The sequence below is a fragment of the Mandrillus leucophaeus genome, unplaced genomic scaffold, assembly GCF_000951045.1.
Source record: "Mandrillus leucophaeus isolate KB7577 unplaced genomic scaffold, Mleu.le_1.0 Scaffold22, whole genome shotgun sequence".
Classification (NCBI taxonomy): domain Eukaryota; kingdom Metazoa; phylum Chordata; class Mammalia; order Primates; family Cercopithecidae; genus Mandrillus; species Mandrillus leucophaeus.
The window spans coordinates 6,297,021-6,306,196 of NW_012102254.1; the positions used below are offsets into that span (position 1 = coordinate 6,297,021).

General features: G+C 45.8%; 1 protein-coding gene across 1 annotated transcript in view; it reads left to right on the plus strand.

Annotated features, from left to right (window-relative positions):
* Positions 1-4,844: 4,844 nt before the first annotated feature.
* The window catches only part of ZNF852 (zinc finger protein 852), a 12,166-nt gene continuing 7,834 nt past the window's right edge, over positions 4,845-9,176 (plus strand). Inside the window, exon 1 of the mRNA XM_011981131.1 lies at positions 4,845-4,933. The gene's annotated coding sequence lies outside the window, so the exon portion shown is untranslated. The remainder of the gene's footprint in view (positions 4,934-9,176) is intronic.

Here is a 9,176-nt window from a genome sequence, read left to right on the forward strand (position 1 = left end):
GGGAGGCTGAGGCAGGAGAATCGCTTGAACCCGGGAGGCGGAGGTTGCAGTGAGCTGAGATCGCACCATTGCACTCCAGCCTGGGCAACAAGAGCAAAACTCTGTCTCAAAAAAAAAAAAAAAAAAAAATTAGCTGGGCATGGTGGCATGCACCTGTGGTCCTAGCTACTTGGGAGTTTGAGGCAAGAGGAACCCTTGAACCCAGGAGTTTGAGGCTGCAGTGAGCTGTGATCATGCCACAGCAACAGAGTGAGATCCTATCTCAATTAAAAACAAAAAAATCTCACACCTGTAATCCCAGCACTTTGGGAGGCCAAACTGGGAGGATGACTTGAGCCCAGGAGTTCGAGAGCAGCCTGGGCAATATGAAGAGATCCCATTTCTACAAAAATTTTAAAAATTAGCATGTGTGGTGGTGTACACCTGTGGCTCCAGCTACTCCAAAGGCTGAAATGGGAGGATTGTTTGAGCCAGGGAAGGTGAGGCTGAAGTGAGCTATGATTGCGCCACTGCACTCTAGCCTGGGTGACAGAGCAAGATCCTGTTAAAAAAAAAAAAAAAAAAAAAGTCATAAGGAAGAGAAAATATATTTATTATTTATTAAGTGGAAGTGGGTCATCATATAGGCCTTCATCCTCACTGTCTTCACATTGAGTAGGCTGAGAAGGAAGAGAAAGAGTAGGAGCTAGTCTTGCTGTCTCAGAAGCAGCAGAGGCAGAAGAAAATTCATGTATAAGTTGACCCAGGCCATTCAAATCCATGTTGTTCAAGGGTCAACTACATTTGAAAAACACCATGTCATTCCTCCATGGGTTATAAAGGTCACATTAGCCCTGCTGCTCCATCCAGACCACCATTTCACCTGAATTTACAACCTTCCTTCTTAGGAGGATCTTGATGTCAGTTTTTAGCACTCACTACTCCTCATGTCAGGAACTACACCCATGTTTGCCAGTCACGAAACCTGTATGTTGGCCATGACCAAGGCTGGAAGACCTGATGAACTGTAACATTTCCTCCAGACCCCAAACCTCAGATGGGTTACCCCAGACCTGATCACTGACCTACATCCTTCACATGATGGCAGTAGATAGTATGCGCACACTTCACAGGAGTCCCTCGTTTACACCAGTCATGGTGTTCAGCAGGGAGATGCCTGGGCCCTGTGACTACCCAGCCACTTGATTTCTGCCTACTGTCTCCAGTCTGTCTCCTGATTTGGAAGGAACAGTTGAGGCATTCTGACTCTGTATTTAACTGTCCTCTGCCACTGTCCACTGATTGATGATTATACATAAAGTGTAACTGGATACTCAGTGGTACACATCTTCCTACTAATGACTCCCCAATCCTTTCATCTTGCCTTTTATAAGTCTGCATCCAACTTGTTACACTCTAACACCCCCAACAGAACAACTGTGGTTTCTGTATTTCCCAGCTTCTCTGCACCCCCTACCTCCACTAACATCCTAACAGCCAGGCCATACAAGATAAACTATTTTCCGGGGTCTTGACATTAAGGTAACCAGAGCCAGGCCATGTGGGAGATCATAAGCACAGGACACATCCAGCTCTCCTTCTGGCAAGCAACCCACTCATCTCCAACCTACTCAGAGAACAATGACCTAGGCTTGTTGAGAATAAAAGAGGTCCTTAATCCCATGGCCCTCTGACACCAGCTGTCCCCACCTTGTGGATCCACCTCATCTTTCTGACAGCAAGGCCAATCCTGAATCATTCATATGGTCCAGCAACTAAAGGGTTAATTCGGTGATTCGGGAGGGGCTAAAGGAGCTGTTTTTCCATCTTGTCTCATTCTACCTGTGAGGAGGGGTTGCAGGGAGGGAAAGAAATTGGCCTCTTCAACACCTCCTTCCAGTCCACAGACAGAACTGAAACTGTTACCTAGGTCTCTTCTTCTTAGGGATGATATTTAAAAGATTAACAACCAGTGGCTGGGCATGGTGGCTCACTCCTGTAATCCCAGCACTTTGGGAGGCCTAGGCAGGTGGATCACTTCATGTCAAGAGTTCAAGACCAGCCTGGGCAACATGGCAAAACCCTATCTCTACAAAAAAAAAAAAAAAAAAAAAAAATTATCCGGGTGTGGTGGTGCACACCTGTAGTCCCAACTACTTGGGAGGCTGAGGTGGGATGATAGCTTGAGCCCAGGAGGCGGAGGTTGCAGTGAGCTGAGATCCTACCATTAACTGCACTCCTGCTTGGGTGATAGAGCCATACTTTGTCTCAAAAATACATAAATAAGCCAGATGCAGTGGCTCATGCTTGTAATCCCAGCAGGAGGCCGAGGCGGGCAAATCACCTGAAGTCGGGAGTTCGCGACCAACCTGATCAACATGGAGAAACCCCGTCTCTACTGAAAAATACAAAATTAGCTGGACGTGGTGGCGCATGCCTGTAATCTCAGCTACTGGGGAGGCTGAGGCAGGAGAATCGCTTGAACCCAGGAGGCAGAGGTTGCAGTGAGCCGAGATCGCGCCACTGCACTCCAGCCTGGGTGACAGAGTGAGACTCCATCTCAAAAAAATAAATAAATAAATAAATAAATAATAAACAAGGCCGGGCGCTGTGGCTCACACCTGTAATCCTAGAACTTGTGGGAGGCCAAGGGGGGTGGATCACCTGAGGTCAGGTGTTCAAGACCAGCCTGGCAGACATGGTGAAATCCCATCTCTACTAAAAATGCAAAAATTAGCTGGGCATGGTGGCCTGTGTCTGTGGCCCCAATTACAGGGTGGCTGAGGCAGGAGAATCACTTGAACCCAGGAGGGGAGGCAGAGGTTGCAGTGAGCCGAGATCACACCACTGCCCTCCAGCCTGGGTGACAGAGGGAGACTCCATCTCAAAAAAATTAAATAAATAAAAAATAAATAAATTCCTAATGCTAAATGCCACATAATCAAACCAAAATTTTACGGAAGTATGTGAATCCCCTAACAGACTAGTTTTTCCTGCAAACAGGAAATTCATAGCAACCATTCAGAAAGAGCCCAGTTAACCCGAGTCAGCATAAGGCCCCCTCTTCTTTAATCCTTAAAAGAAAAGTAACCTGATGTTAATCAATCTATTTTTTTCTATTGTTTGGCTTTCTTGTTCCCACCTTTAAAAACCCACTGTTCTGCCACATGCTGTCTGTTTTATAGAAGTTTTTACTACTTTGTACCTGCTTCTCCAACTCATAATGTTACACAGCCTCTCCAGGTGGTAACCCAAGAAGCAGTCTGCTGTTTCTCGTTCTCTCTCTCTTCCTTCTCTCTTTCATTCCTTTTCTCTCTCACTTCCCTCCTTTCCTCCCTCTGTCCCTTCCTCTCTTCCCCGCTTCCTTCCTTCCTTCCTTGGGTCTCGCTCTGTTGACCAAGCTGGAGTACACTGACCCAATCATAGCTCACTGCAGCCTGGACCTCCCCGGCCCAAGCAATCCTTCTGCCTCTGCCTCCATAGTAGCTGGGACTACAGGCGCACACCACCACGCCTAGCTAATGCTCTTTCTGGTCTGAGTTTTGACCCTCATCCTAACCTGTTGTTCTTTGAGTACACTCTGGGCCTTGATGCATTGGGTCATTCCTGCTTCCCCAGGTGGTAACCGTTCCCGGGCAGGGATTTTAGTTTTCCTTGGAATCTTGCCCCCTTACTATCCTGCCCGCAACCCCCTACGTCTAGCTTCTGGGATCCCAGCTAGGAGCCATGCTATCTCCAACTCTCCCTCTACGGGGACTTGGGACGGGAGAGCTTTTATGAAGCACCGTAATGAAAAGACCAAAAGATTTGGATTCAGTGGCTATTCCAGTTACGGACTCTATTTCCTCGGGCAGCTCAAATCAATGCGTGGCAGCCAGTGTATTATGAGCTACCGGAAGTATACAGAAAAGTACCAGAAAAAATACAAGCATTATTATCAGTCGCTCTCAATTAAATAACTGTTATATTTCAACATAGTGTTCGTAACCGCTTTACATTGATGTATTTGTGTAATTTCTTATTATCTGTTTTTCCCAAAGCTGCAGCTCCATCCAAAGTGGGCAATTGAGTATCTTGGTGTTGGGAAAGGCAGTCAGTCATGTGCAGCCTGATGACCCTTGAACAGTTGCAAAACTGTGCCTAGGGCTTGCAGCGTTTACTTAAAAGGAGATAATGAGCTCTCATGCCAGTGCTGGGCTTATTGCCTTGTTTGGGAATTTCCCCATTCAAGGGTTTTATGTTTGGGGACTTGCTGGCCCTATTTTGTTTGTTTGTTTTTTGAGACGGAGTCTCGCTTTGTCTCCCCGGCTGGAGTGCAGTGGCATGATCTCGGCTCACTGCAACCACCGTCTCCCAGGTTCAAGCGATTCTCCTGCCTCAGCCTTCCAAGTAGCTGGGATTCCAGGCGCCGGGCCACCACACCCAGCTAATTTTTAAAATTATTTTTGGTAGACACGGGGTTCCACCATGTTGGCCAGACCAGTCTCCAACTCCTGACCTCAAGTAATCCGCCCGCCTCGGCCTTCCAAAGCGTTGGGATTACAGGCGTGAGCCACCGTGCCAGGCCGCTGGTCCTATTTTCACCGCTAGCTTTGGATCCGTTTCTTCCGTGAAAGGAGAGAGGCCTCCAGGGCAGCCGTGTAGACCCGATGGGAGGGATGTAGGATAACACGCCAAAGCCGGTATGGATCCGGAATGCGCCCAAGCATCAGAGCTTGGAAGGGAAGTGTCCAGCGGAGGGAGACAAGAGATATTGGACAAGCCCTGCCGCCCGCCGCCCGCCGCCGTGGGGCCAGGGAGAAGCAGAGACGTTGTGCCTCCCAGTTTCCTAGAGAGGCCGCGGAGGACCTGGGGAAGTGACACGCGTGCGCAACTGGGGCAGTCGGGAGGTAGGCGCGGGGCAGTCGGCTAAGGTGGCTGCGGTGGGATGATTGACTGTCGGCGGCGGGAGTAGGTGAGCAGCCCGGCGGGGCGCGGGGCGCGGGGCGCGGGGCGCGGGATGGGGAGAGGGGGCACCTGTGCAGGCGAGAGTGGCGGGTGAGGCCCGGCCTGGAGGCTGCATCCGGGGCGGGGGTCTGACCGTGGATCCCGCCCCGCCACGCTGAGAGGGTACTTCTTCGCCCTCTGGGCATCTGGGGCAGAGAATCTGGAAAGAGTCCCGGTTTCTCCCGGCTTTACCTTTTCACCCAATTATGCGAATAAAGCATGCTTATTAGAGACAATTAGATAACACGGGAAAGTGGAAGAAAAGTGAAAGTAGCCACCGTCCGGAAATCTTAGTCTCCAGGTCTCCTGACATTGAAAACATCTGGCATAGACTTCTCCCTTTTTCTTGTCCTATTTCACTTCCTAGCACCTGTCGCATAGCATATATTTGTTTATTGGTTGATCTTCCCATAAGCCCCTTGCCAGGGCAGTGCTCTTTGTCTGCTTTATTAATTGTTGTTACCTTAGTGTGTGGGACATAGTAGGTGCTCCTAGAATGTGTTTGTTAAATTAATGAAAGAAGGAATATCTAAACTGGGAGACAAGAAGAATTGACAGTTTTTAATGCCTTTTTTTTTTTTTTTTTTTAATAGCCCATTGCCAAGTTAAGAATGTCAGAGTGACCTTGAGCCTGGAACATTTCCTTGCAGAGTTAGAGCCCTCACAGCCTGTGCTGCTGCATTTAATGCCTTGTGTCTTTCACTGTTTCAGGCTTCGTGTCTACTCCTTTGTTGTGTTTAATCTCTTAAGTCAATGGCCTTCATTCATTCTCTCAGCTTTCTGTATTTCACACCCCATGGGAGTGGGGAGGGTGGATTGAGATCTTTCTTCCTTACTAAGTGGGGTGTGTGCATCACACCAGCCCTATTGCTGTGGAGTGGATGTGCTAGCTCTGGGGGATCTTTGCATTGCAAGAGGCTGGATATTGTGCCCTGTTTCTCCTTTTGCTGTAAGTTTACACTGTTTCTCTTGGGGCCTCATGTGGTTGATGTCTGTCCTCAGCGACCTCAGATCATGTGCTGTCCCTTCCTTGATGGCCTTTTAATCTTGGCAGCACAGCCTGACCACCTGGTGAATAGTGGAACAGCCATGGTGATGCACAAGGATCTAATATGTTCCTTTTAGGTGCTGTATGGTATTTCATCATATAAAAATGCTACTTTTATTTAGCCATATTGATGGACAAGTAGGTTGAATCCAGTATTATGTTATTACAGAGAATATTCTAGTGAATACCCGTGTAAATGTCTGAATACCTGTGCAAGTGTTTTTCAGGGCAGATTCTTACAAGTTAAATGCCTGTAGCATAAGGAATATGTCTTTTTAGTTTTACTGTGGACTTTCAAACTATCCTTCCTGTTAGCTATTACATTTCCACTTCTATTAGTGGTTTGTGTTTGGTGTTCTTTTTTTCTTTTTCTCTTCTTTTGGACAGAGATTTTTTTATATTGTTGTATTCAAATATATTCACTCTTTTCATTTTGTTGTTTTAAATTCTTGCTTACACCAGGGTTCTTAGAGTCTTGTGGTTTTTTGTTTGTTTTTTAGCTTTTTTTTTTTTTTTTGAGACCAAGTCTCACTCTGTGTCACCCAGGCTGGAGTGCAGTGGTGCGATATCAGCTCACTGCAACCTCCCCCTCCCTGGTTCAAGCAATTCTCTGCCTCAGCCTCCCGAGTATCTGAGATTACAGGTGCCTGACACCACACCTGGCTTTTTGTTTTTGTTGTTGTTGTTGTTTGTTTGTATGTTTAGTAGAGATGGGATTTCACCATCTTGGCCAGGTTGGTCTTGAACTCCTGACCTTGTGATCCACCCGCCTTGGCCTCCCAAAGTGCTGGGATTACAGGTGTGAGCCACTGCACCCAGCCTTTTAGTTTTGTTTTTTAAGTTTCTTTAATTTATTTTTTGTGTGATTTTATTTACTATTTTTATTTGCCTAGCCAATTGTCTCAATACAATTCATTGACTAGTTTAATTTTTCCCACTGACTTGTAAGGCTACTGTTACCAACTCTTAAGGGGGGTTGTTTGACTTCAGTGGGTCCTTTACCTGCCTGGTGGTATTCATGCCAATAAAATGAGACCAAGTTCCATTAAGCAGAGCAGAAACTTTATTTGTTTATGAAGGACTGGAGAAGGAAAAGCTCATGCTCAAAGTACCCTCTCTAGGTGTGGTGAAGAGGGATATTTAAGGTCTCTTAGGGCATGTAGTGGGGCAGGGATTCCTGGAAAGAGGTGGGGCCCTATGGGAAGAACTGGAGTGTGCTCAGTCTCATTCTTTCTTTTTTCTTTCTTGTTTTTTTTTTCATTGTTGTTTGTTTGTTTGTTTGTTTTTGAGGCAGAGTTTCACTCTTGTTGCCCAGGCTGGAGTTCAGTGGTGTGATCTTGGCTCACCGCAACTTCCGCCTCCCAGGTTCGAGTAGTTCTGCCTCAGCCTCCCTAATAGCTGGGATTACAGGCATGCACCACCATGCCCGGCTAATTTAGTATTTTTAGTAGAGATGGGGTTTCTCCATGTTGGTCAGGCGGGTCTTGAACTCCCGACCTCAGGTGATCCACCCACCTCGGCCTCCCAAAGTGCTGGGATTACAGGCGTGAGCCACCACGCCCAGTCAGTCTCATTGTTTCTTTTGTACTCAGCACTATATGTGCCTAGCAAAGTGTATTTCTCCCTTCTAGGTGGAGATTTTAATAAGGTAATGAAGCAAGGATTCAGGCCTGGGTAGCACTGCTGAGCTAAGTTCTCGTTTGTGGTTACTGACATTTGGTCTTTGTCTCTGTAAGCAAGCACAGCTGCTGGCACAGGTTAATTTTACAGCTGCTGGGGCTCTTTAAAAGAAGGTCTTGCTGCTGTAAGTAGACAGGGATTGTAGGAATTTAATCAACTTGAGCAATCAATTTTACAGCCTCCTGGCCTGCAGCCTGTTTCTTCCTAAACTCTGTGTGGATTGCAGTCACCTAGTTAGTTAAAACCAGCTCCTGACAGACCCCAGCAACTTATAGATGAACCTGGGTGAACTCTTCTCATTACATGCTAAAGTCTCCACCTGGGAGTAGCTATAGCTTCATTACCATAACTCGTGACTTAGGTGCTGGCATAATGACTGCATCTGTACCACTGGGACGCCTCCTATACATGCAATAATGTAGCCTCTCCCCTCTCCATTGCTCCATAAAACTCTCCTATTTCCCTCGGAGAGACGCTGCTTTGGAAAATATTCCCAGTGTCCTCCTTACTTAGCCAAGTAATAAAACTCTTATTGATCCAAACTTGCATACTCACAGTTGTTTGTTACTCGCCGGGTGAATGAACCCCATTTTTTTTTTTTTTTTAGGTAACACTGTGGTGACACTATCTCTGTCATACATCAAACTTATAAAATTAGCCGGGCATGGTGGTGCATGCCTGTAATCCCAGCTACTCGGAAGGCTGAGGCTGGAGAATCACTTGAATCCAGGAGGCGGAGGTTGCAGTGAGCAGAGATCTCACCAGTGCACTCCAGCCTCCGCGACAGAGCAAGATTCCGTCTCCATAGAAACAAAAAAACAAACCTTACATATGTGTATAAGCCTGTGACAGGATTCTGTACTTTTCCTTTTATCTACGGTTTGCATATTTCTTCAGTAATACGTGCTGTGTTAAGTACTACAGCTTCATATTAAACCTTATCGTCTGGTAGAACAAAACTTTCCACATCTAAAAAGTTTTCTTGACTATTATTTTACTCATTCATTTGAATTTTAGAATATGCTTATCAAGCCCTAAGAAAAATTACATTGTGATTGGCTGGGATTTTGTTGACTTTGCATGTTAATTTAGAAAAAACGGACATCTTGAAGGAGTGTTTTCCCACACAAAATGTATTTATATCTGTTATGTGTTTTGGCAGAGTTTTCTATTTCTCCACTAAGGTCTTGTACATTTTTTATTGGCTGTATTTCTGAGTACTTTATATTTTTGTTGCTATTGTATTAATTCATTTCTGATTGGTTGCTATTGTGTTGGAAAGTTATTGAGTATATGTTGATTATATATTCAACCTCCTGAATGTCCTATCATGTTCTAACTGTTTTTTTGGTTCATTCTGTGTAATTTTTTAGGTGATGTTTCATATCATTCATGAGTATATTTGCTTTGCATCTTTCTTGTCTGTTTTCTGCATATTTTTTCTTGTCTAATTGCATTGTCTAGGATTACATTGTTTGTTCCT